Source organism: Cucurbita moschata, unplaced genomic scaffold, assembly GCF_002738365.1.
Source record: "Cucurbita moschata cultivar Rifu unplaced genomic scaffold, Cmos_1.0 Cmo_Scf00097, whole genome shotgun sequence".
Taxonomy (NCBI): Eukaryota; Viridiplantae; Streptophyta; class Magnoliopsida; order Cucurbitales; family Cucurbitaceae; genus Cucurbita; species Cucurbita moschata.
In genome coordinates this window covers 444,963-472,783 of record NW_019268613.1, presented here as the reverse complement: position 1 = coordinate 472,783, position 27,821 = coordinate 444,963, and the positions used below count along the sequence as shown (strand labels likewise).

The window sequence follows — 27,821 nt, the reverse complement described above, 5'->3', positions numbered from 1 at the left end:
AATAACTTTATTGAAAATAGAATATGTTTTTGTTTACAAACTATGAGTTTTAGGACATAAAACCCAACAGCCGCACAGAGGACGTAAAAGAGGTAGGAGAGGGAGAGGACGACCTCCCATTAGGAGAGGGGGAAGAGGAGAAGCCGATAGAAGCTCTTCCCAAGAGGGGTTGACTACCGGACCATATGCGTTTGTACTACCTCCTGAATATGCACCTCCCCCACAAGTTGTACCCCCTCCTGAATATGCATCGCCCCCTCAAGCTGCACCACAGGCCAAGTTAGACCCCGCCACAAGGTTAATGTTGGAATCCCTCCAAACAACAATGCAAACCATCCTAGCCACACAATAGGCCACGTTGTTAGCTACGCAACAAGTCGCCGCAATGGCCACGCAACCAACAAACGCGGCGGCCACGCAATTGGTGGATGCGGTAGCTATACAACTGGTGAACAACCCGCATCCGGATAGGGGTGCGAGTTGGTTAAAGGATTTTAGACAGTATAACCCCCATCCTTTTGTCAGTTCAAAGAAAGATTCCACAGCGGCTCAGATGTGGATCGTAAACATGGAAACGACCTTTGAATCAATGCCTTGACGAACATAAGGTGGCGTGTACGACATATGTATTAAAAAGAGATGTAGAAGTGTGGTGGTCGGATAATAAACAGAGCATCAACCCGGGTGAGGGGATTACAACGTGGGAAACCTTTAAGGAAGCCTTTCTGAAATATTATTATCCAAAGGAAACCTGCATAAAGAAACAACAAGAGTTTAGCCACTTAACCCAAGGTGATCGCACCGTCATTAACTGACACTGAAGAGAAACAGACGAAAAAATTAGTTTTTGGATTGAACCCGAAGACCTCCGCATGTTGGAGGCCTTTAACCCAAAAACCTATGAAGAGGCCCTAAGGATGGCCAAGGCCCTAGAAAAACCCCTGGAGGAGAAAAAAACGGAGCCAACGGTTGTCATAGGGAGGAAACGCCCTATCGAGGTCGAAACCACAAAATTCCAACCACCGCTCTAGAGACCTCAATATCAAAGTAGGCCACCTGCTCCACCCTCAATAGCTCGATACCTAACACTGGAGAAGCCCCTGTGCCGTGACTGTGGAAAACAACATGTTGGGAGATGTTTGGCGGGCTCAGGTATGTGTTATATCTGTGGTCATGCAGGTTATGTGGCCAGAACTTGCCCTACAAGGAGCTCGGGAAATCCAAGGGAACCCCTTAGAGGACCGGTCATTCGAGAGCCCACCATACAAACCCACCCACAGACCAGGGCATATGCAACAACCAGTAAAGAGGCGGGAACATCTGGCACCATGATGATAGGTACGTTTTCTATACTAGGACACTTTGCGTTGACATTGTTTGATTCTTTACCATTTGTTAAACAAGCAGGGTGCATAGTAGAACCCTTAATGTATGTATTGTCGGTCGGTACCCCAGCAGGGGTAGACTTAGTTACGAAAAATAGAGTAAAAGACGGACAAGTGGTAATAGCTGGACAAACCATCCACGTAGACTTAAAAGTAGTGGATATGATGGATTTTGACGTCATACTAGGAATGAATTGGTTAGCCGAAAGCTTTGCTAGCATAGACTGTCATAAGAAAGAGGTGATATTCACACCTCCAAACAGACTTACCTTTAAGTTTAAAGGGACCTCCACAGGTACCACCCCAAAAATAATATCGATGATGAAAGCGAGACGCTTGGTACAACAAGAGGGGTGGGCGTTTCTAGCCTGTGTAGTAAACACAAAAGGAAAGGAAAAACCAATAGATACAGTATTCATAGTAAACGAATTTATGGATGTCTTCCCAGAGGACCTCCCGGGAATCCCTCCATCGTGAGAGGTAGACTTTGGAATAGAACTGGAACCAGGAACGAGACCCATCTCTAAGGCTCCGTACCGCATGGCACCAGCAGAACTAAAAGAACTTAAATCACAACTGCAAGACCTATTAGATAAAGACTTCATTTGACCTAGAGTGTCTCTTTGGGGTGCGCCAGTGTTGTTTGTAAAAAAGAAAGACGGCTCAATGCGTTTATGCATTGATTATAGGGAATTAAACAAGAGGACGGTAAAGAACAAATACCCATTACCCCGTATCGAGGACCTATTTGACAAACTGCGAGGGGCGATAATATTTTCTAAAATAGATCTTCGATTAGGATATCATCAAATTAAGATTAAAAATGAAAACATACCGAATATAGCCTTTCGACCCTGATATGGCCACTACGAGTTTGTGGTGATGTCTTTTGGTCTCACCAATGCCCCAGCGGTATTTATGGAATTAATGAACTGAGTATTTAAGGAGTGCTTAGACTCGTTTATGATCGTATTCATAGATGACATCTTGTTATACTCGAAAATGGACCTAGAACACCAAGAGCACCTTCGCAAAGCCTTAACTATTCTAAGGGAGAACAAGTTGTATGCCAAATTCTCTAAGTGCGAATTTTGGCTACGACAGGTTTTGTTTCTAGGGCACGTAGTGTCTGAAAACAGAATTTTCGAAGATCCCAATAAGATAGAAGCTGTCGCGAAGTGGAAACGCCCAACAATGGTCACCGAGATACGAAGTTTCTTGGGATTGGCGGGTTACTATCGAAGGTTTGTCCAGGACTTCACTATAATAGCCACGCCTCTCACCCAATTGACAAAAAAAGGTGTACCTTTCGTTTGGGGCGATACTTGTGAGGCCAGCTTTCAAGAGCTAAAACAAAGACTAGTTGTAGAGCCCGAGTTAAAAAAAAAAAGAAAAAAGGAAAAAAAAGAAAAGGTCACAATAGGGGCAAACTATTCATTTTGCCCTAATATTACTTGAGGGGTCTGATTTGATTGGGTCATAATCTGAAAAGAGAAAGAAGAGGGTAGAGAAAGAGAAGAAAGAAGAGAGAAAGAAGATTAGGGTTTTTGAGGTAGGAGGAGGAGATCGGATCAGAACCGATGCCGGAGATCCGAGTCTCCAATCTAAACCATCAACAGTCCAAGGAAAGGTGCTCTCACGAATCGCACCATCCTATCTCGTCAAAACGTCCAAGAACTTCAGATTAGTCCATGAATGTCTAGATCGAGAAGTCATCAATATTTTCGTGTGTTAGCGACGTTTTGTGTTGATCCTTGGATTTTTACCCTCAACAGCGTTATCTGGTTAAGTTCTGGAGTGAAGGTGGCCAAGATTGGCGTTCGAATCGGAGTTTCAAGAAAACGTGATTTTCGGTAAGAACTCGTGTATTTCTCCAAATTCGAACTCAAATATTAAGACCTATGATTATCAGAAAAATATAAGAATATTGTTTCAAAGGAGTAGGATATGAGATCTACAAGGTTCCTGAAGAAAATTTGTTGTATCGGATTACAGATTGGAAGATGAAAAAATTGAAAGAAAATAGATCGAAACGTGACAAAGGCCTAGAAAATTGAAAAAAACGCAGGAGAGAGGGAGGAGACGTCACCACGCATTGGTCAACGTGCGGAGGAGAGCAGCGGAGCCGGTGATCGACACGTGTCGAAAATCGACTGGTGAGGCGCGTCCTCACCCGACAGTGGACATGCGTCAGGCACGCTAAGCAACCAGAAGGTTCAACCACACTAGAGGTAGTTCCTTCAGCATTTTAACATGAAGCTTTAGCGATGTGATTCTCGTAAGTTAGGTTTATGTCTTTCAAGCTTAATCCAGTGCAATGATTTATTGGGCTATAATCAAAATTGATTGCTATTTCAGTGGCGGAAGTTCCCTTGATGTCTTCGTATGTTACTTCGCTAACTTTAACTCCAGAAGCCTAATCAGAATAAAGAAGAACGATCAAAATATGCTAAGAAAACGGATAAACAAGAACATTTATAAACTTTTTTACCACCTAAAAACTTCGTCCCATATTAAGATATGTGAGGGTAACCGAGTCCGCAATTAATTACCCATAAGTGTAATTTAATGTAACAAAAAATAATACTAATAATTTAGCATCCATTTTAAACCAAACAAATTTCATGCAATTAAAGATAAAATATAATTAGAAAAAAAATTAACTTGTATGAGATTAATAAAAATGATTTCTATTCAAATGTAAGGTTAAATATAATTAGAAAAAAAATTAACTTGTATGAGATTAATAAACGTGAGTTCTATTCAAATGTAAGGTTAAATATAATTAGAAAAAAAATTAACTCGTATGAGATTAATGAGAAAATATACCTGGCCAGGGCAGTCTTTCTCACGTGGACAGTAATTTTGATCAATTATGATTGAATTTTTTACATTATCCATAATAATGTGTTGAAAATAAACTTTTGTAGCAAATCCACGGCTTGGTCTTCCCCAAGACTTAATCCTTACTCCATTCTTAGTCCCAGTGAAAGTAGATAATGTCACTGTAACGTTATTCACTCCATCCTCCTCGGCCTTTATCCCCAAACTCCCAATGCTACAAATACATTCAATACAATACCAAATTTTTCATGAGCTTTAATTTTCTCACTTCACCCTAATATATTAAATAACAACTTTGATCCAAAATAATTTTAAAATAATTTAAATCTTTTTTCTCACCTTCAAAATAACTTTAGGATATGTTTTTAATTATTCAAATTTAATTCAACGTTTAGGTTTATGTTTTAAAATTTAGTGCGACAAATTTATTTAACCATTTGAAAAAAAATTCTAAACATGTTCGTCGTAATCTAGCTACCTGATTCCATGTCTAGGTCCACATGTAATACTTTCCACCCACAAGTTGGAGGTCCCTAGACTTATTGAGATGCAGTTGTCGCCGTTGCTAATGCTCGAGTTGAGGATGGTCACATCTGATGATTGTTCCACATGGATGCCATCTGTTTTTGGACTATCGTCTGCAGCCGAGACATTCACTTTTGTCATATGCACGTTTTGACAACCACTCACCACAATGTTGAACTTTTGGCTGTTAATTGAAGATAATCCATTGATGTTCACGTTTTGTGCATCATTTATTCGAAGACTCTGTCCATTCAAAAGAATCCAAAGCAAGAATTAGTACAAATTTAGATTAATATTGTAATTAATGGATTCATTGTCTTTCAACTTTCGACTAAAGAAAAAATTTCAAATTTTATTTTTTATCTAGCCAACTCAAATTTTCATACCGTGGCTCCAGTGGGGCAACTCTTCCCCGAGTGTTTACAGTTTCATAAGGCAGTTCCTTGCTCATCGATAATACCGCCAGTAATGGAAAACCCATCTATGTGACTAAACTCAATCCAAGATTTAGTCTTAGCTAAAACTTGAATGTCCGAGGAAGACACAAGAGTTCCATAAATGAGAACAGTAATAACATTGTTCTTACAAGGCCCATTAAAGCTCACACTTCGAACGTAGAATATACCCTTGGGAACGTAAATAGTGGCCGGTGTAGACGAGTCACAAGCCTTAGTCCATGTCATTTGAAGCACAGACGAGGCATCGGTCTTTCCATCGAGCTTGGCACCGAGGCTAATAATATTGAATGTTAATTCAGCAGCCAAGGCATGGTTACAAAACAGAAATAGAAGGAAAAGAAAAACATGAAAGGTTACGAGAAGAGCGAAAGAAAACTTAATGATAAAAGGGTTGGTGATAAGCATGAGAGAGAGAAAAAGGAAGCAAGTGATAGGAAAATGGAAGAGCGGTGGAGTGATATTTATAGGTTAATGCTTACCCTTCTAACTCTAATTTGAACTTACCCGTCTCATATTAACCAATTTTAATAGGTAGGTCACGTGGGTAAATCTCTGCCTCCTGCCAACCTTTTTAAATTGAAGTCTATCTTATAAGATAAAACACTCTTTGCAAATTTAATGATGGACCGTTCCAACTCTCATTTTTAGTTTCCTTGAATTTAAAAAAACTTTCTTTGTGAATATGATTTTATTTTTTATTTAACTAAAAAAGCAATGGGGAGATCTTAGCCACAAAAAAAAAAAAAAAAAACCCTAATTTTTCCAACGGCTTATTTTGTAAAAAAAGATGTTTAATTTTACTTGTTTGTGTCAACTAAAGAACTATGCAACGTAACAACATCGGTTTCGTTGACCCGGCTTCTCAACCTCCTACTATAATAATAACAATTTCCTAATACTTTTAGGTGTTTATATTTTTAGATACTGATTCTATATGGATTCTCTATTATAATAAAAATAATAAAATATTCTATAGAGTCGGTTTCATAGTCTTTTTTATTTGTAGTTGGTGATGTAATATAGAGTCGGTGATTTTTTATTTGCAAAGATGTCACACAAACAAAGAGAAGAAAAATTGTTTGTCATATTTGGAACTATCCAATAAATTTACAAATGCACCGCACAAAGAAATAATTTACGGATGTTACACTTTTCGAAGTCTCAAAGTCTATCATTGATAGACTATATCGATGATATGCCGTTTTTATATGGATCAACAAATTTTTTATCATTAAAGACTTTTTTTTTACCGTCTCTCACTTATCGGAGTTCTCTTTAAAACTCTTGAGGTAGATAAAAGTATTGCATTGACAACTTTCATCATTTCTATCTTTATACTCGAGAATGTTTAAGTGTTTTTCTTCCGTCTCTATCATAAAGTTGTGCATAGCTCTAGGGTCGACTATTGTGCTCTTGGCCGATCTATGGTTAACCTTGTTAGCTGAAAATTTACCAAAAATGATCATTTCTTATTCATGAGGTCCAATTCCTTTTATAGAAAAATATATGAAAACTAATAACAAGAAAACTAACTAACAAACTCAACCAATAACAAGAAAAACTAACTAACAGAAATTTGCTATCTCAACACTTCCTCCCTTGAACTAAACTCGATCAAGAGTTTAGTTCATAGCACTCACGCTTCTCTGATCCTTTGAAATGATGCTAACTTCAAACGCTTTGTCATTATGTCGCCCAGCTGCTCCTTAGTGCTGCAATAGACCAATTTAATTTCACCTTCCTTTGTCAATTCTCTAAAAAAAATGATATCGAACCCTTATGTGCTTTGACTTCCCGTGCATGACTGCATTTTTTGATAACTTGATAGTGGACGTGTTGTCACAAAATAGAATCATCTCTTCATCTTGTTCATGCCCGATTTCTTTCAATATCTTTTTCATCCAAATGGCTTGACAGGCACATGTAGCTGCTGCTACATACTCTGCTTCAGTTGTTGACAACGTGACGATTGGTTGCTTCCTTGAGAACCATGCCACAGCTCCTCCACTCATTAAGAAAACATAGCCTGGAGTGCTCCTATTGTCATCCACATCTCCCGCATAAATACTGTCGGCGTAGCCTAAGAGTTCACTCTTCCCTTCACGTTGATACCATATCCCAAATTCCAGAGTTCCTTTCAAGTACGTCACGATTCTTTTTGCAGTAGCAAAGTGCAACTCAGTAGGATTTGCCATAAAACGACTAATAAGACTTACAACAAACATCAAGTCAGGTCGTGTGGCTATGAGATACATTAAGCTACCCACCATTTGCTTATATAGTGTTGAATTGACCTTCACACCAGCTTCATCTCGGCCAATCTGCTGCCCAGGGACTATCGGATTGCAAACAGAGTTGTAATTTTGCATCCCAAACCTCTCGATCAACTCAGTAGCATATTTTCTTTGACATATAAAGATGCCATCAGCCTTTGCATCACTTCAATGCCAAGAAAATATCTCATCTTCCCCAAATAAGTCATGTCGAATTCATTCATCATGGAGCGCTTAAACTCATTCAACAACTCCTCATCATTACTAGTGAACAATAAATCATCAACATAAATGCTCACAATTAGAATTTTACCTCCCTTTTGTTTGATGAATAATGTTTGTTCACTAGAGCTGCTTACAAAACCTTCCTTGACGATATAAGCCTCAATGCGACTGAACCAAGCTCTAGGCACTTGTTTTAGTCCGTAGAGAGCCTTTTGCAGCTTATAAACCATTCCTTCTTCCCTGCTACTTTATAACCTTGTGGTTGTTCAACAAATACATCTTCCTTCAGCTCACCATGTAGAAAAGAAGATTTGACATCGAGTTGATAGATTCCCCATCCTTTTTGTGCTGCTACAACAATGATCATCCTCATCGTATCCATTCGAGCCACAGGTGCGAATACCTCTGTGTAATCTACTCCGTACTCCTGAGCATACCCTTTTACAACCAATTGAGCTTTGTACTTGTCTACCTCTCCAAGTTCATTTAATTTGGTCTTGTAGATCCACTTATTCCTAATAGTCTTGGCTCCAACAGGAAGTGCAGTCAGCTACCACGTGTGGTTCCGTTCGATAGACTGTATCTTAGCATCCATGGCTTGTTTCCATATATGATGTTCTACGGCTTCTTGAAAACTGGTCGGATCTGATATGGCCATGAAAGCTAGAGTTTCAATCTCGACTCTAGCCATGTTTGCTTCTTCCTCTGTATCTGATAGTCCTTCTCCTGTGATATAATCTGCAGACCAGATTGGTGGTTTTCTCACCGTGCACGTTATTGCTGTTGTTTCTCCAGTTGGTGGATCGTTTGGTGAAGAAACGTCATCAGTGTATTCTTCTGCTTCTTCCGCTTCCTCTGCATTCTCAACATTTTCATAATCATTTTCCCACTCAAGTTCAATGCTTTCTTCACCAGAATAACCAACATCTTCTCAATTCCACTTCTTATCTTTCTCAAATATCACATCTCGACTGATGTGAACCTTTTTCTCCACTGGATCGAACATCTTAAAGGCCTTGGATTCACCGCTGAAACCTAACAGAACACACTTCACACTTTTCTCATCGAGCTTGCTTCTTTTAACATTAGGGATATGAACATATCCGATACATCCAAAAATCCTATAGTGTTCAACTGATGGCTTTGAACCATGCCTCTTTCGGAGTCATATCTTTTACAATGAGTGTAGGAGATCTGTTAAGAATGTGATACACCCATTGCACAGCATCGGCCAGAAAACTTTTGGTACCTCTAACGCTGCTCTCACCATGTTCATGATTGTACGGTTTTTACGTTCAGCAACGCCATTTTGCTGAGGCGTGAAGGCGATGGTCAACTGTCTTTTGATTCCATGCGCTTTAAAGAATTCTTTGAATGCAATTGAATTGTATTCTCCTCTTCTATCTGTTCTTAGACATTTGATGAACAATCCAGTTTGCTTTTCTACAAACACTTTGAATGTCTTGAACTGATGAAATGATTCTGATTTTTCTAGCTCAAAATATATCCATGTTTTTCTCGAGAAATCATCAATAAAGCTTATAAAGTACTTTATTTGACTGTTTGATGGTGGGTTGATCGGACCACAGAGATTTGAGTGGATAAGCTGTAATCTTTCAATGGCTCTCCACTTGCTCTGCTTCGGACAAGGAACACGGTGGTGTTTCCCTTTGACACATGCCTCACAGATAGTTTTCACATCTCCAATTTCACGTAAACCCACAACCATTTCTTTACTGCATAATGTGTGAAGTCCCTTGTAGCTGAGATGCCCATATCGATGGTGTCACAACTCTGCCTTGTCTGAGATATCAACCTGCAGACATCTCTCCTCCTTTGTTTTTTTATTTGATTCACACAGTAGGATAAACATCCTATTAGCACTCATAACTGATTCTGCTATTTTTCCTCTTGAGGGATGAAAAATGCTGCATGTGTTTCGATCTCCTCCTTTGAATAGCACGTCTAAACCCCTTTCTTGAAGTTGTCCAACACTAAGTAGGTTGTTTTTCAGTTCCAAAATATAATACACATCGTTGATCACATAGCTTATTCCCTTAAGTATTGTTTTCACTGCTCCTTTCCCACCAACCATCAGTTTGTGATTGTTCCCAAGCTTGACATTATGTGTGAAGCTAGTGTCCAAGCTTGAGAACATACTTCTTTCTCCACACATATGGTTTGAACACTCAGAATCCACGAACCGCACATCTCTCCTTTTAGTGCTTTGAAGCTCCACATATGTCATGAGAATAACTTCATCCTTTTCTTCGATCTCTACAAAATGTGCTCCATTGTACCAATTGGACATTCATATTGGAAATGAACAAGTTGGTGGCAGTTGTAACACTCAATTGTTGCTTTGTTGAATGAGCTTCCTCTGCCCTTGCCTCGACCTCTATATGATCCTCTGCCTCTGCCTTTAACATTGAGAGTTTGATCACCTTCTTCATGACTAATCTTCTTGAATTTCTTTTCATGTACAGATAGAGAGCTTTGCAGTTTGTCAATCGTCATCTTTCTTGTGTCTTTACCACCACATATGTGAATTTGTCAGTCAAAGTTCGAAGTATTTTCTCAACAATCTTCGAATCTGACATGTCTTCTCCATTGCTTCTCATCTCTTTGGAGACAGCCATTACTCTTCCAAAATAATCATCGATGTTCTCTTCGTTCTTCATTTCAAGAACCTCAAAATCTCTTCCTAAAGTTTGGAGAAGAGACCGCTTCACTCTTTCATTGCCTCTAAACTTTTTCTTCATCGAATCCCAAATGTTCTTGGATGTTTTGCGATTCAAGATCTGTTCAAACACAACCCGATCAATTGCTTGGGACAGATAGTGCTTCACTTGATGATCCTTCATCATGAACTCATCAAGATTCCTTTTCTGCGCTGCTGTCACTTCGATTTCCTCTGCCGGTTCGGTGTAACCCTCTTCCACTAGACTCCACAAACCCTTGGCACGCAAGAGGTTTTGTAACGATCCAAAATTTTCTACTTAATTTAAGGTCACTACTGTATACGTCCATAAACATTGAATGCGGAAGACTTCATTTAAATTCCATAAAACATAACCTTTAACTTAAAACACAGCCATGGACTTACGTGTTTCGAAAACATCTTTAAAACGACACAACAAAAGACCCGAAATAAAATAAATAAGCGTTTAAGTTTAAAACATCCTATTCTATCCTAAGTCTAAGAAAATAAATACCACTATCCTATGCATGTGCCATGATCTTGAGTTGCGATGCCGTCGTCAGCCGTATAGGAATGCCTTGCCTTAACCTGAAAAATGTAGTAGCACATGGCTTAAGTATTTAAAGAAATACTCAGTAAGTGACCCCACTATTGGGGTTAAATGCAACAATCACATGGAATGAAATGATGGGACCTATCTTTCGTTTCGTTTTCCCTACGATGCTGTCCTAACGGATAATCGTGGACGTGTACCATATACTCTAGACACAGCCCATACGTGCAAGTATGGGCTCACCAGCTAGTTCGCACACCGTTGGGCCACTGTCCTTATCCGGTGGGCATACTCTAGGAGCCCCTTATGCAGGGACCCATTAAAACTAGAACCGTCATGGCAGCGCTATGCAATGCATAACGATCGTTATCCTGCCATTGGATGTACGCGTCCGTACCCTCGTGATGGGATGGGGGTATCCCCCAGATGCATGAACACACCTAATGCATGAGGTCTCCCTATTTCTACATTTATCTTTAATGACCATAACCCCCCTGTCACGTTCCAGGCTTCATGTCATTCTCATTTTCAATTTAGATTTCATACATATTCCTATTGGGGTTATGATTCCAGACAGTTTATCGTGTTTCATGTCATACAATTCATGCTATTTACATTCAAATATAAGAGACCTAACGTAATGTTCTATGCTTTTAACATAACATTTCATCATATACACATCATACCATGACATATTGCATCACAATGTATCATATCATAAACAAGTCATAACGTAAATCGTAGTCATATCTTTTTCTAACTTATCATAGCCTTAACGTTCTTATACCTATAACAGACATATCATTACGTGAACGTACCTCAGTCATATCATCACAAGAACGTAACCTAACGCTATCGTTCTATATCTATCACAAACCTATCCCTTTTTACCCGTAGCCTAATCGTATTCTTCCATCAATCTCTCTTATCCATATCACTCCGGTATGTAACCTAACCTTAATGTTTCATAAACGTATTTGACTCCTATTGTTACATTTGGTTTTTTGCATCCTTCTCGTATCCTATCTCAAACATATCATTGAACACATCATACTGTAATTATTATCAAACAATTCACATATTATAACATATACATAACAAATAGGAAGCATATCGATCCACAGACAATTCACACATATCAATATATATGACACGTGCAGAACCACGGAGCACGTGTCAACAGCAAATATAACCATGCCGATAGTAAGGTCACTTACCTGGTTGGCTTAGGTTGATGTTCCGTCGTTATCCTTAATGAAAGTCCCTTGAAATCCAAGTCAACCTATGTGACCCCATGACATCAGTTTCAAGTTTGAATTTCTACAAAATTGTTTCTCTAATTTATGTTGATCTATGTGTTATACTTCATGCAAACATTAGAGTTTTTGTTTGAGTTAGGTCTTGAAATATTTATATATGTTTGTTATAGTATTATTTTCATTCAAACCATTTAATACCCATTCAAATTTTCCAGATATTCTATTTTGTCTTACGGTGTTTAATACCCTTTTAACGTTTTCTAGATAATTTCGATTATATTCACAATCTTCCTTCCCTGTCTCTTACTGTGTTTCCCTTATTTTGATTATCTCTTTGTTACTGACTTTTAATATCATTAAATAAAATAAAAGGAAAACTACTAACCTCTTCAAATGCAATATCTCTTTCTAGTAAAATATCTCTTGCTATCAAAACTAAATCCGAACCTTTTTGTGTTTGTTTTTGCAGGAGAGAAGAAATTCTGATATGTTAAATTTGTTTAAACCTTTCTTTATACTTTATACTTTGGTTTGTTACCTTTGCAATTAGGTTATTTTGGCCAATTTTATCAACGTATCTTTCTAACAGGTAAATTGCTAAAAAAAACTAAATAATTGGATGAAAGAAGAGGAGATTTGAGATATAACTTACCCAGAAACCTCAAATCTCTCCCATATAAATCTTGATCATCTTTATAAACCCTATCTCCTGTCAATTTGATGTGAGGCATTTGTGTTTTCTGAAATTTGACATTTTTCATTTTTGTTTCATTTTGCACCAACTGTTAGGTGTGTTGAGGAGAGATTATTGGGGAGAGTGAATGCAGTTAGGGGAGAGAAATGGGGAATAATTGTTTTTATTTACTTATTTATTAATTTATTATTATTATTATTTTACATAATAATAATTTTTGTTTATAATAATTTTTTTATTTGTTTATTTATTTATTTTTTTTTTTTTGTTTTTTGTTTTGGGCTGTTACATCATATACCCCTAAAAGAAACTTTCGTCGAGAGTGTTTTAATCTTGGAATAACTCGGATTCTTATTCTTAGAGTTCTTTGTTAAGTCTTGAAGTACCACCAAGGAAAAATTCTTAACAAGTATACCCTCATCCGTATGAGTCATAGCATTTATTTGCATGCATAAAACTTTCGTAAGCCTATCACTTTATATTCATAAAATCTTTGATTCCTTATAAGGTGTTTTGATGGATAGTTATGTATTTTAAATCTTAGTTCATACTCCAAAGTTTTTATAATTCCTAGAATCTTTCATACTTACCCTTAATATCATAAATAAGTCTCATATAATTTTCCTATAGTATTTTGAGTCTTCTAGGATCATGTAAACGTCATAGAATTTTCATAAGGGTCTTTTGGACATTTACCACCCCAAATCTTGGTTTAATTCTTCAACGTATTCCAATGGCCTTGTAACTTTGTGTAATCCCATTACACCATGACAAAAGACTCATCAAATTTCATGTCATTTAGAGGTCACTTTGGTCATATTTGGTCATAAGCTAATGGTACATATTTATAGGGGCATTTTTGTCATTTTACACCTTTACTTGGTTTATCCTGTTATCATAACCTAATGGTCACCAAATTTCGTACATAACATTATCATGCCATATTGAGCTTTCTTCTAAAATTTCATCGGCAACATAATTCATCTAAGGTTTGTGGCTCAAGCACTTTATTGAAATATATGTTCATGTGTACAATAAGGTTGGCGAACTTACTCAATCTTAATAGTTCCTCATTCACTATGATTCCATCTACTTGATCAATAGTTTTACTAGTTTCTACTTTACGTTGTTCTCCCAATCAGATTCTCAAAACATAGCTAAAGGTTCACTAATGGATTTTTTTGTCCATACATCCTCAAAATCTCATTTTAAAATACTGATCTCCTCCTACATAACATTATTTATTTATTTATTTTGTTTTGGGCTGTTACAGGTTTTCCATCCGTTCACTCCAATGGCCATAATGACCATCAAACTGTAGAATCTTGGTGAGTATTTTGTCCCTGCTCATTTTCTTTCTTGGATCTTTTTCTTGGATCCTAACGTGCTCTGATACGAAATGTTAGCTGTAAATTTTAGAGACTTGGCAAATGTACCAAAAATGATAATTTCTTATTCATGGGATCCAATGCCTTTTATAGAAAAATACATGAAAACTAATAATAAGAAAACTAACTAACAAACTCAACTAATAACAAGAAAGACTAATTAACAGAAATTTGCTACCTCAACAAACCTACTCCTCAATGTACATAAGACATTGATAATTTTGTCTCTACGCTCTTTTCTTGATAGCAAATAGGTACTTTAAGATCCCTAATGCAGGGTTTTCGACGGTTTGGCTCGGAAGGCATGAAGGTCCACCGTTTGTGGGTATTCAGATTCTCGATAGACCACCTTGTATAAGAAGCTGGACGAGGACCATTGATTGTAGTTGTTGTGGCTATGAAGTCCTTGCCATGGATTTCTACCAATCTTTTTAGAGGATTCATAGTCTCCTCCTACGGCTTCAAGTCTCCCATGGTTGGGATTTATGCTCTAAAGTTTTGTAATTAATTATTTAATAATTCTTTTATTCGTAATTTTATATTATCGCTGGTATGGAAAATCTAAGATGTCACGACACGAATTCTGAGACTTCGAAACTCGGATCGAAGGTAAAAAGACAAAAACAAAAACAAATAAAAATATAAGTAAAATAAAATAAGAAAATGGAGTAAAATTAAAATCAAATTAAGTTAAACAATACAACATTAAGATAAAATTACAAGACTTTAAGTTTATTACAAAGGGGAAAATGGACTTGGATACAACTAAAAATTGAAATAGACAAGACTAACAAAATGGAAAAAAAGACAGGAGTTCCATAACGACCCCCTCTCTAACTGCATAGCTCTCGAACGCTCCTCCATCTTGACCCTGCAACCGACGAACAACTGAAAAAGAAAAGAAAACGGGGTGAATTTATAAATATACCTAGTAAGTATCCTGCTTGTATGAACGTCTTACGTAGAGTAACTAATCTTCGATATCTACCAATTGATTAGCCCGGGACTTGCCCAGTTGTTTTGCAGCAGACATGTTTGTGTACTACGATTCAAGGAGCCAACTTTGCTCTGATACCACTTATCACAATCACATTCTTTTGGAGTGGGATAGCGATTTTGTGACACTTATTCTAACCCGATGAACAAGTCAGAAGTATGAAAATTGTAAGTCGTAGACAATTCGAACGTTTGATAGAGCCTTGGTCATGTTTGAAAGAAAGTGTTTTAGAAAATGTAAGGGAGAAAAATGCACATAATTTTTATTTATTTTATTTATTTATTATTATTATTATTATTATTTTTTTTTTTTGCTAGAAAACAATGTTACATGCTAAAAGCAAATAAGCAACAACTAAACTTTTATAGCATATAACCCCGTAGGAAGAATTGACGACTAGTTTCATCACCCTGTAGTACATTTTGGAGAATTTTAGCCATGGAGGGTGTAAACATGATTTTGTGGACAGTGGTCTATAGTTAATGAACAAAGATGATTAATTAAGAAATATATTTAATTAATTTTACATCATTGCAGCTTATAATCAATACGGTTATAAGGTTCCTTTGCCCGCTCATAGTAACATGAAAAGGATTGATTTAGTTGAAGAAAAATTTCAAAGAAGAAAAAGTATGTAATTTGAAGTGTTCAAATTGATATTTAACCTATTAGATCGATTAAATACAAGAAAGAGAAAAAATATATTTAATTTGGAGTGTTTAAATTGCAATTTAATATATTAGATATATTAAATATAAAGAAAGAAAAATACATTTAAGTTAATTGGTTCAAATAGGAGAAAAATATATTTATTGCTTTTGATATACTAAATGTTAAAATAATCCATGAATATAGATAATTGAATGAAAATATATATTTGAAATTTGAACGAGATTTAAATTAGTTAAATATATATTAGAATATCTTATGACATTTAAATATGATTGGGGAAAGATGTTATATCCTACCATGTTAGATATTCAAATATATTATTACATTTTGGAGCATTGTAGCCATGGAGGGTGTAGACATGATTTTTGGACAGGTCATGCCCCCGTACTAACACAACAAGAATAGTAAATGCCAATCTAACATGAAAGCAAGTAAAGGGGTTGGAACGGGCATGCGGTCGTGGACAATACGTTTTGGACAAGCATCATCATTGGAACATCTGACACGCCACCGTAAGCAACACGCCTTGAAAAAGCCTGACCGTGACACCTTGCAACTTGACTGAAGCTCACCTCGCCTTGACAAGGTTTGTAAGTTGTAAGGCTAGTAGGCAAGATCTCGCTCCTTATGTGAATTATATGCATATGTTAGTTACGTCTTATGATCTAATTAGGTTATTATTGGTTACCGTACCTAATAACTTAGATTTTATTGCATGATGATAGATTATGTGCCCTAAAATCTGAAGTGGTACTTGACGAGGGGGTAGAGCAGGTAGAACCTTTGTAACAGATTGGATAAAAAAAAAAAAAAAAAGATCGTCGGCAGAACCGAAAACTTTGACAAATGCAAGAGTTTTAGCTCGCACACGACCCACAAAAGGCGGCCGAAGGCTGGGATGCCACAGAACTCGACCCCGACCTTCAGCCACCACAAAACGGCCTGCAAGGAACAAAAAATAGAGAAAAACGAAGAGGAACAGAAAAATCTGACGAAACTCCAGCTAGGCCAAACTATATGAAATCGACGTCAAAACCTTCATTTTACGCAACAAAAGTAATCCTAGAACCCTTTACACACGTCTGTGGTAGATTTCTACGAATCCTATACGTTGAACATCGTCAGCTAGGGAGATGGAACGTCGGATTTTCGAATTTCTCCAGCAAGGGAGACGGAACGCTCAATCGGCTCAGCAGAGGCTTCTCAGCTCCGGCGGCTTATTCGGCTCGAGAAACCTATTTTCAGCCCGTTTGTCACTGTTCTGACCCTTCCGATTTGCATCATTAGTATAGGTTAGTATAGGTTGAATTGTATTTGCATAATAAACCATAGGGTAGTATAAGACATTCATTTCGGTTTTGTTCCTTTTCCTTTATTTCAATAATGTTCTTTTCCTTTCTTTCCCTTGTAATCATCTTCTCTTTCACGAGGTAATAAAAGGCGAGTGTAAGGTGCATTTATGAACAAGGCCCATTTAATGTATATTCCGCATTTCAAGGTATAGTAATGACCTTAGATTAAATAGGTAAAATTTAGGGTCGTTACAGTTGGTATCAGAGCCAGGTTATAGATCTTGTAGACTAGCCTACAGAGTAGGCTTGGCATGTTCCATGGTCCAATTACCGATGCCCCGTCGTTGTCAGGTATACCTCATGTAGAATGAGGGATGTATGATCTTTGTGATATATTTCATGTGGTTAACTTTAAATGATGCATGACATGTACTGTATGAAAATGTGTTGTGATGTGATCTGATGTAATGTATGTCTTTACGTTATGATATTTATGTTTTCTTCTATATGAATTATAAGGTAGGATGTAGGGAATGTTATAAATAAATCATAAACTTAACTAGAATCCTTTTCTTGGTTTCTAGAACTATGCCGCTGATGGTGTTAATATAACACATGCGGAAGCAATTTGGATTTCAGGCACTTTTAGAACATCAATTATAGTAAATAACTAGCATGTTCATAAGTATTAAAACTTAATGAGTTTGAATACTAACCTTTTGTAGTTCAAATTCCTTTTTCCTCACGAACCGGTTTTGAACCACCACTAGTGTCTTCTCCACTATCCTCCGGCCTTAGAACGGGATTGTGGAATCCGGGGAGTGACTAAACTTAGGAGGAATTTTGTATATATGAAGAGAGTGTTTGTGAGAGGTTTTTATCAAGGTTTTTCACTAAGGAAGATCTTCCATGTACCATGATCACTCTATTTATAGAGTTATGTTTGCATGTTCATGCAAATTTGAGATCACCAAATTTCGACACTCAAAATTCCACTCAAATGTTTGAGATTATGTGGCTAAGCCTGCAAGTTTGAGTTCACCAAATTTTGACACTCAAAATTCCACTAAAATTTGTGGGGTTTATTTGGCAAGCATGAAAGTTTGGTTAAACAAAATTTTGACACCTCAAAATTTCACTAACATGGATTTTTTCATTAAATGAAGTCAACATTTTGACTTTCTTCATTTTAATTCAATAATTCATTTGAATAATTAATTTCAAATTAAAGTAATATTAAATGATTAATTAAACTATTTAATTAATATTTACTATTAATTCAAATGGCAATCCCAATCAATTCTGACACATATTTGATTAAGATATTTAAATCTTATTTAAATATCTTAGATTCTCTCTTTTTGTTTAATTCGTAAATAAAACAACAATGCGGTTAAATATATCGGATATATGTAGCGCATATTCCCTCATTTGAATTCGAACACTTTGAACTCACTCGTCACACTGTTCTATGGTTTAGTCCGATATGAGCTAGCAGAGGGACCTAATGGACCTATAGATCATGGGCTCCAACGATCCAAGATTAACCAGTTAAACTCATTAACCTTGTTAACCAACATTCGTTAACTACTAGGACACTCCACTATAGCCTAGTAGTTGCACTCCCCGCACTATAGATATATCTCTGTCCATTTGATATAACCATAATTAGTAAGACGATCCTTCACAGGTTGTTCGTAACTAGAGCTGGGTCAATTTACCGTTTTACCCCTAAAGTTACTTCTTGTTCCTTATGTCCCACTGATCCTCTTATGAACAATTGGTTTGTGGTCCAACCAGTAAACCAAATCCCTCTCAGGCCAATGAGAGGGTGGGACCCCTTGTTCAAGACCTGAAGTAAGTGCTTAAGGGAACTACCTCTCTTCTATCCCTAAAAGTGGGTAGGAGAGAATTTCATCTTGCACCACACGCTCCCAGCTATTCACCCAGTCTTACCCCTGAAATGGGAGGCCTATTGAATTGGCAAACTCGAGCCACTCTCACCCATGCAAATCTAAGGATAATTCTGAATAAACAGGAGTTCATGGTTAACTCAGGATTAAGATCGAGTTACCTAGGTCATCGAATGAAAAGAAAATCAGTCTCAACAGTAAACGACATTATAAATGAGAGTGGTTTTCTTCATGGTCTGATCTTATGCAATACTCATTGCATGGGACGCCCCCACTCACATGTCTCCACATATACAATTTAGTGATCACATTGTTTATATCATATACAAAAGTGAGCCACATCCATAGTGTCCCCAGAATAAGGTACTCAGCCTTATCCTTATACTATACTCAGCCTTATGTCTCTACATATAGTTCAAGTAATCATACTATAGCCAGAGTGTTCTTAGTTTATTGGATTTAGATTTATGATCGTAAAGTTCACTTTATTCAATAACAATCTTTACTGAATAAACAACAATAATAACTTTATTGAAAATAGAATATGTTTTTGTTTACAAACTATGAGTTTTAGGACATAAAACCCAACAGCCGCACAGAGGACGTAAAAGAGGTATGAGAGGGAGAAGACGACCTCCCATTAGGAGAAAAGGAAGAGGAGAAGCCGATAGAAGCTCTTCCCAAGAGGGGTTGACTACCGGACCACATGCGTTTGTACCACCTCCTGAATATGCACCTCCCCCACAAGCTGTACCCCCTCCTGAATACGCACAGCCCCCTCAAGCTGCACCACAGGCCAAGTTAGACCCTGTCACAAGGTTAATGTTGGAATCCCTCTAAACGACAATGCAAACCATGCTAGCCACACAACAGGCCACGTTGATAGCTACGCAACAAGTCGCGGAAATGGCCACTCAACCAACCAACGCGGCGGCCACGCAACCGGTGGATGCGGTAGCTATACAACCGGTGAACAAACCGCATCCGGATAGGGGTGCGAGTTGGTTAAAGGATTTCAAACGGTATAACCCCCATCCTTTTGTCAATTCAAAGGAAGATCCCACAGCGGCTCAGATGTGAATCGCAAACATGGAAACGACCTTTGAATCAATGCCCTGAAAGAACATAAGGTGGCGTGTGCGATACCTAACACTGGAGAAGCCCCTGTGCCGTGACTATGGAAAACAACATGTTGGGAGATGTTTGGCGGGCTCAGGTATGTGTTATATCTTTGGTCATGCAGGTTATGTGACCAGAACTTGCCCTACAGGGAGCTTGGAAAATCCAAGGGAACCTGTGAATGTTTGATAAATCCACCACACCCTAAATGGTGTGAAAGTTATCTTATTTATAATCAAATAAATTACAAGAATATGGAAATAGTAATAAATGGAAATATCAATAAATGGAAAGATACCTATGGTAATAAGGCAAATATCTAATATTTGCCTTATAATAAAATATCAAATATAATATATATGGTAAACTATAATTTATTACTAAATATCCTTAACAGAACCCCTTAGAGGATCGGTCATTCGAGAACCCACCATACAAACCCCCCACAGACCAAGGCATATGCAACGACCAGTAAAGAGGCAGGAACGTTTGGCACTGTTGTGACAGATACGTTTTCTATACTAGGACACTTTGCGTTGACATTGTTTGATTCTGGTTCTACCCATTTGTTTGTTTCTTTATCATTTGTTAAACAAGCAAGGTGCGTAGTAGAACCCTTAATGCATGTATTGTCGGTCGGTACCCCAGTAGGGGTAGACTTAGTTACGAATAATAGAGTAAAAGACGGACAAGTGGTAATAGCTGGACAAACCATCCACGTAGACTTAAAAGTAGTGTATATGATGGATTTTGACGTCATACTAGGAAAGAATTGGTTAGCCGAAAACTTTTCTAGCATAGACTGCCATAAGAAAGAGGTGATATTCACACCTCCAAACGGACTTACCTTTAAGTTTAAAGGGACCTCCACAGGTACCACCCCAAGAATAATATCGATGATGAAAGTGGGACGCTTGGTACAACAAGAGGGGTGGGCGTTTCTAGCCTGTGTAGTAAACACAAAAGGAAAGGAAAAACCAATAGATACAGTATCCATAGTAAACGAATTTATGGATGTCTTCCTAGAGGACCTCCCGAGAATCCCTCCATCGTGAGAGGTAGACTTTGGAATAGAACTGGAACCAGGAACGAGACCCATCTCTAAGGCTCCGTACCGCATGGCACCAGCAGAACTAAAAGAACTTAAATCACAACTGCAAGACCTAGAACACCAAGAGCACCTTCACAAAGCCTTAACTATTCTAAGGAAGAACAAGTTGTATGCCAAATTCTCCAAGTGCGAATTTTGGCTACGACAGGTTTCGTTTCTGGGGCACGTAGTGTCTAAAGACAGAATTTTCGTAGATCCCAATAAGATAGAAGCTGTCACGAAGTGGAAACGCACAACAATGGTTACCGAGATACGAAGTTTCTTGGGATTGGCGGGTTACTATCGAAGGTTTGTCCAGGACTTCGCTAGAATAGCCAAGCCTGTCACCCAATTGACAAAAAAAGGTGTACCTTTCGTTTGGGACGATACTTGTGAGGCCAGCTTTCAAGAGCTAAAACAAAGATTAGTTGTAGCGCCCGAGTTAAAAAATAAAAAAAAAAGTCACAATAGGGGCAAACTAGTCATTTTGCCCTATTATTACTTAAGGGGTCTGATTTGATTGGGTCATAATCTGAAAAGAGAAAGAAGATGGGAGAGAAAGAGAAGAAAGAAGAGATAAAGAAGATTACGGTTTTTGAGGTAGGAGGAGGAGATCGGATCAGAACCGACACCGGAGATCCGAGTGTCCAATCTAAACCATCAACAGTCGAGGCAAGGTGCTCTCACGAATCGCACCATCCTATCTCGTCAAAATGTCCAAGAACTTTAGGTTAGTCCATGAATGTCTAGATCGAGAAGTCATCAAGATTTTCGTGTGTTAGCGACGTTTTGTGTTGATCCTTGGATTTTTACCCTCAAAGGCGTTAACTGGTTAAGTTTCGGAGTGAAGGCGGCCAAGATTGGCATTCGAATCGGAGTTTCAAGAAAACGTGATTTTCGGTAAGAACTCGTGTTTTTCTCCGAATTCGAACTCAAATATTAAGATCTATGATTATCAGGAAAAATATAAGAATATTGTTTCAAAGGAGTAGGATATGAGATCTACAAGGTTCGTGAAGAAAATTTGTTTTATCGGATTACAAATTGGAAGATGAAAAAGTCGAAAGAAAATAGATCGAAATGTGATAGAGGCCTGGAAAATTGAAAAAAAAAACGCAGGAGAGAGGGAGGAGACGTCGCCACGCGTTGGTCAACGTGCGGAGGAGAGCAACGGAGCTGGTGATTGACACGTGTCGAAAATCGACTGGTGAGGCGCGTCCTCACCCGGCAGTGGACATGCGTCAGGCACGCTAAGCAACCAGAAGGTTCAACCACACTAGAGGTAGTTCCTTCAGCATTTTTACATGAAGCTTTAGCGATGTGATTCTCGTAAGTTAGGTTTATGTCTTTCAAGCTTAATCCAGTGCAATGATTTATTGGGCTACAATCAAAATTGATTGCTATTTCAGTGGCGAAAGTTCCCTTGATGCCTTCGTATGTTACTTCGCTAACTTTAACTCCAGAAGCCTAATCAAAATAAAGAAGAACAATCAAAATATGCTAAGAAAACCGATAAACAAGAACATCTATAAACTTTTTTACCACCTAAAAACTTCGTCCCATATTAAGATATGTGAGGGTAACCGAGTCCGCAATTAATTACCCATAAGTGTAATTTAATGTAAGAAAAAATAATACTAATAATTTAGCACCCATTTTAAACCAAACAAATTTCATGCAATTAAAAATAAAATAAATCGATTATTTATAAAATTAAAAAGGTGAGTTCTATTCAAATGTAAGGTTAAATATAATTAGAAAAAAAATTAACTTGTATGAGATTAATGAGAAAATATACCTGGTTAGGGCAATCTATCTCATGTGGACAGTAATTTTGATCGATTATGATTAAATTTTTCACATTATCCATAATAATGTGTTGAAAATTAACTTTTGTAGCAAATATATGGCTTGGTCTTCCCAAGACTTAATCCTTACTCCATTCTGAGCCTAGGTGAAAGTAGATAATGTCACTGTAACGTTACGTCATGCACTCCATCCTCCTCGGCCTTTATCTCCAAACTCCCAATGCTACAAATACATTCAATAAAATACCAAATTTTTCATGAGGTTTAATTTTCTCACTTCAACCTAATATATTAAATAACAACTTTGATCCAAAATTATTTTAAAATAATTTAAATCTTTTTTCTCATCTTCAAATTAACTTTATGATATATTTTTAATGATTCAAATTTAATTCAACGTTTAGGTTTATCTTTTAAAATTTACTGCGACAAATTTATTTAACCCTTTAAAAAAACATTTCTAAACATGTTCGTCGTAATCTAGCTACCTAATTCCATGTCCAGGTCCACATGTAATACTTTCCATCCACAAGTTGGAGGTTCCTGGACCGATTGAGATACAATCGTCACCGTTGCTAATACTCGAGTTGAGGATGGTCACATCTGATGATTATTGCACATGGATGCCATCAATGTTTGGACTATCGTCTGCAGCCGAGACTCTTGTCATATGCACGTTTTGACACCCGTGCACCACAATGTTGAACTTTTGGCTGTTAATTAAAGTGAATCCATTGATGTTCAAGTTCTGTGCATCATTTATTTGAAGACTCTATCCATTCAAAAGAATCAAAAGCAAGAATTGGTACAAAGTTAAATTAATATTGTAATTAATGGATTCATTTTCTTTCAACTTTCGACTAAAGAAAAATTTTCAAATTTTATTTTTTATCTAGCCAACTCAAATTTTGCTTACCGTGGCTCTAGTGGGGCAACTCTTCCCCAAGTGTTTACAATTCCATAAGGCAGTTCCTTGTCCATCGATAATACCGCCAGTAATGGAAAGCCCATCTATGTGACTAAACTCAATCCAAGATTTAGTCTTAGCTAAAATTTGAATGTCCGTGGAAGCCACAAGAGTTCCATCAATGAGAACAGTAATAACATTGTTCTTACAAGGCCCATTAAAGCTCACACTTCGAACATAGAATATACCCTTGGGAACGTAAATAGTGGCCGGTGTAGACGAGTCACAAGCCTTAGCCCATGTCATTTGAAGCACAGACGAGGCATCGGTCTTTCCATCGGGCTTGGCACCGAGGCTAATAATATTGAATGTTAATTCAGCAGCCAAGGCATGGTTACAAAACAGAAATAGAAGGGAAAGAAAAACATGAAAGGTTACGAGAAGAGCGAAAGAAAGCTTAATGATACAAGGGCTCGTGATAAGCATGAGAGAGAGAAAAAGGAAGCAAGTGATAGGAAAATGGAAGAGGTGGAGAGATATTTATAGGTTAATGCTTACCCATCTAACTCTAATTTGAACTTACACGTCTCAAGTACTATTCTATTCTTGTTCTATTTAAATCTCTGCCTCCTACCAACCTTTTTAAATTGAAGTCTATCTTACAAGATAAGATACTCATTGCCATTTTAATGATGGACCATTCCATCTCTCATTTTTAGTTTCCTTGAATTTAAAAAAACTTTCTTTGTCAATATGATTTTATTTTTTATTTAACTAAAAAAAGGGATGGGGAGATCTTAGCCCAAAAAAATATATATATATATCCTAATTTTTCCAACAGCTGATTTTGTAAACAAGATGTTTAATTTTAATTGTTTTTGTCAACTAAAGAACTATGCAACTTAACAACATCGGTTTCATTGATCCGGCTTCTCAACCTCCTACTATAATAATAACAATTTCCTAATACTTTTAGGTGTTTATATTTTTAGATACTTATTCTATATGGATTTTCTATTATAATAAAAATAATAAAATATTCTATAGAGTCGGTTTCATAGTCTTTTTTATTTGTAGTTGGTGATGTAATATAGAGTCGTGACTTTTTATTTGCAAAGATGTCACACAAACAAAGAGAAGCAAAATTGTTTGTCATATTTGGAACTATCCAATAAATTTACAAATGTACCACATAAAGAAATAATTTACCGATGTTACACTTTTCAAAGTCTCAAAGTCTATCATTGATAGACTATACCAATGATATGCCGTTTTTATATTGATCAACAAATTTTTTATCATTATAGATTTTTTTTTACGTCTCTCACTGACCAGAGTTCTCTTTAAAACTCTTGAGGTAAATAAAAGTACCGCATCGACAACTTTCTTCATTTCTGTCTTTATACTAGAGAATGTTTAAGTGTTTTTCTTCCGTCTCTATCATAAAGTTGTGCATAGCTCTAGGGTCGACCATTGTGCTCTTGGCCGATCTATGGTTAACCTTGTTAGGTGTGAATTTTAGAAACTTTCGAAAATTTACCAAAAATGATCATTTCTTATTCATGGTTCAATGCCATTTATAAAAAAATACATCAAAACTAATAACAAGAAAACTAACTAACAAACTCAACCAATAACAATAAAAACTAACTAACAGAAATTTGCTACCTCAACACTTCCTCCCTTTAACTAAACTCGATCAAGAGTTTAGTTCATAGCACTCATCCCAAACGCTTCTCTGATCCTTTGAAATGATGCTAACTTCAAAGGCTTTGTCATTATGTCGGCCAGCTGCTCCTTAGTGCTGCAATAGACCAATTTAATTTCACCTTCCTTTGTCAATTCTTTGAGAAAATGATACCGAACCCTTATGTGCTTTGACTTTCCGTGCATGACTGCATTTTTTGATAACTTGATAGTGGACGTGTTGTCACAAAATAGAATCATCTCTTCATCTTGTTCATGCCCGATTTCTTTCAATATCTTTTTCATCCAAATGGCTTGACAGGCACATGTAGCTGCTGCTACATACTTCTGCTTCAGTTGTTGACAACGTGACGATTGGTTGCTTCCTTGAGGACCATGCCACAGCTCCTCCACTCATTAAGAAAACATAGCCTAGAGTGCTCCTACTGTCATCCACATCTCCCGCATAGTTACTGTCGGTGTAGCCTAAAAGTTCACTCTTCCCTTCACGTTGATACCATATCCCAAAATCCAGAGTTCCCTTGGCAAATGTACCAAAAATGATAATTTCTTATTCATGGTGTCCAATGCCTCTTATAGAAAAATACATGAAAACTAATAATAAGAAAATTAACTAACAAACTCAACTAAGAAAATGCAGTAAAATTAAAATCAAATTAAGTTAAACAATACCACATTAAAATAAAATTATAAGACTTTAAGAGACTTTAAGTTTATTACAAAGGGGAAAAATGGACTTGGATACAACTAAAAAATGAAATAGACAAGACTAACAAAATGGAAAAAAAGACCAAAGTTCCATAACGACCCCCTCTCTAACTGCATAGCTCTCGAACGCTCCTCCACCTTGACCCTGCAACCTACGAACAACTGAAAAAGAAAAGAAAACGGGGTGAATTTATAAATATACCTAGTAAGTATCCTGCTTGTAGGAACGACTTACGTAGAGTAACTAATCTTCGATCTCTATCAATTGATTAGCCTGGGACTTGCCCAGTTGTTTTGTAGTAGACATGTTTGGGTACTACGATTCAAGGAACCAACTTGGCTCTGATACCACTTATCACAATCACATTCTTGTGGAGCGGGATAGCAATTTTGCGACACTTATTCTAACCCGATGAACAAGTCAGCCGTATGAAAATTGTAAGTCGTAGACAATTCGAACGTTTTTTTTTTTTTTTTTTTTTTTTTTGGAAAAAAAAAACACAAACAAACTCCAAGACTTTCATAGTATGGACAAGTAATATTAAAAGAAGTGCTAAATAGAAATTAATAAATGCTAAAATGAGTGAAGTTTAATGAATTAACAAAAAAAAAAAAAATTGAAGAAAAAAGGAAGCATGCGAGAGAGAAGAAAACGAAATTTCTTATAGAAACTTCTNTTTTTTTTTTTTTTTTTTTTTTTTTGTAGAAAATAATGTTACAGGCTAAAAGCAAATAAGCAACAACTAAACTTTTATAGCATATAACCCTGTAGGAAGAATTGACGACTAGTTTCATCACCCTGTAGTACATTTTGGAGCATTTTAGCCCTAGAGGGTGTAGACATGATTTTGTGGACAAGTCATGCCCCCGTACTAACACAACAAGAATAGTAAATATCCATCTAACATGAAAGCAGGTAAAGGAGTTGGAACGAGCATGCAGTCGTGGACAATACGTTTTGGACAAGCATCATTGGAACATCTGACACGCGACCGTAAACAAGCATCATTGGAACATCTGACACGCGACCGTAAGCAACATGCCTTGAAAAAGCATGACCGTGACACCTTGCAACTTGACTTAAACTCACCTCGCCTTGATGAGGTGTGTAAGTTGTAAGGTTAGTAGGCAAGATCTCGCTCCTTATGTGAATTATATGCATATGTTAGTTACGTCATATGATCTAATTAGGTTATAATTGGTTACAATACCTAATAACTTAGATTTTATTGCATGATGATCAAATGTACCCTAGAATCTGAAGTGGTACTTGACGAGGTGGTAGAGCAGGTAGAGCCTTGAC

General features: G+C 37.0%; 2 pseudogenes; both read right to left on the bottom strand.

Moving 5' to 3' along the window:
* Nucleotides 1-1,180: 1,180 nt before the first annotated feature.
* Nucleotides 1,181-5,660, bottom strand: LOC111439596 (annotated as a pseudogene).
* A 14,213-nt stretch (nt 5,661-19,873) lies between these two features.
* Nucleotides 19,874-24,589, bottom strand: LOC111439595 (annotated as a pseudogene).
* Nucleotides 24,590-27,821: the final 3,232 nt, after the last annotated feature.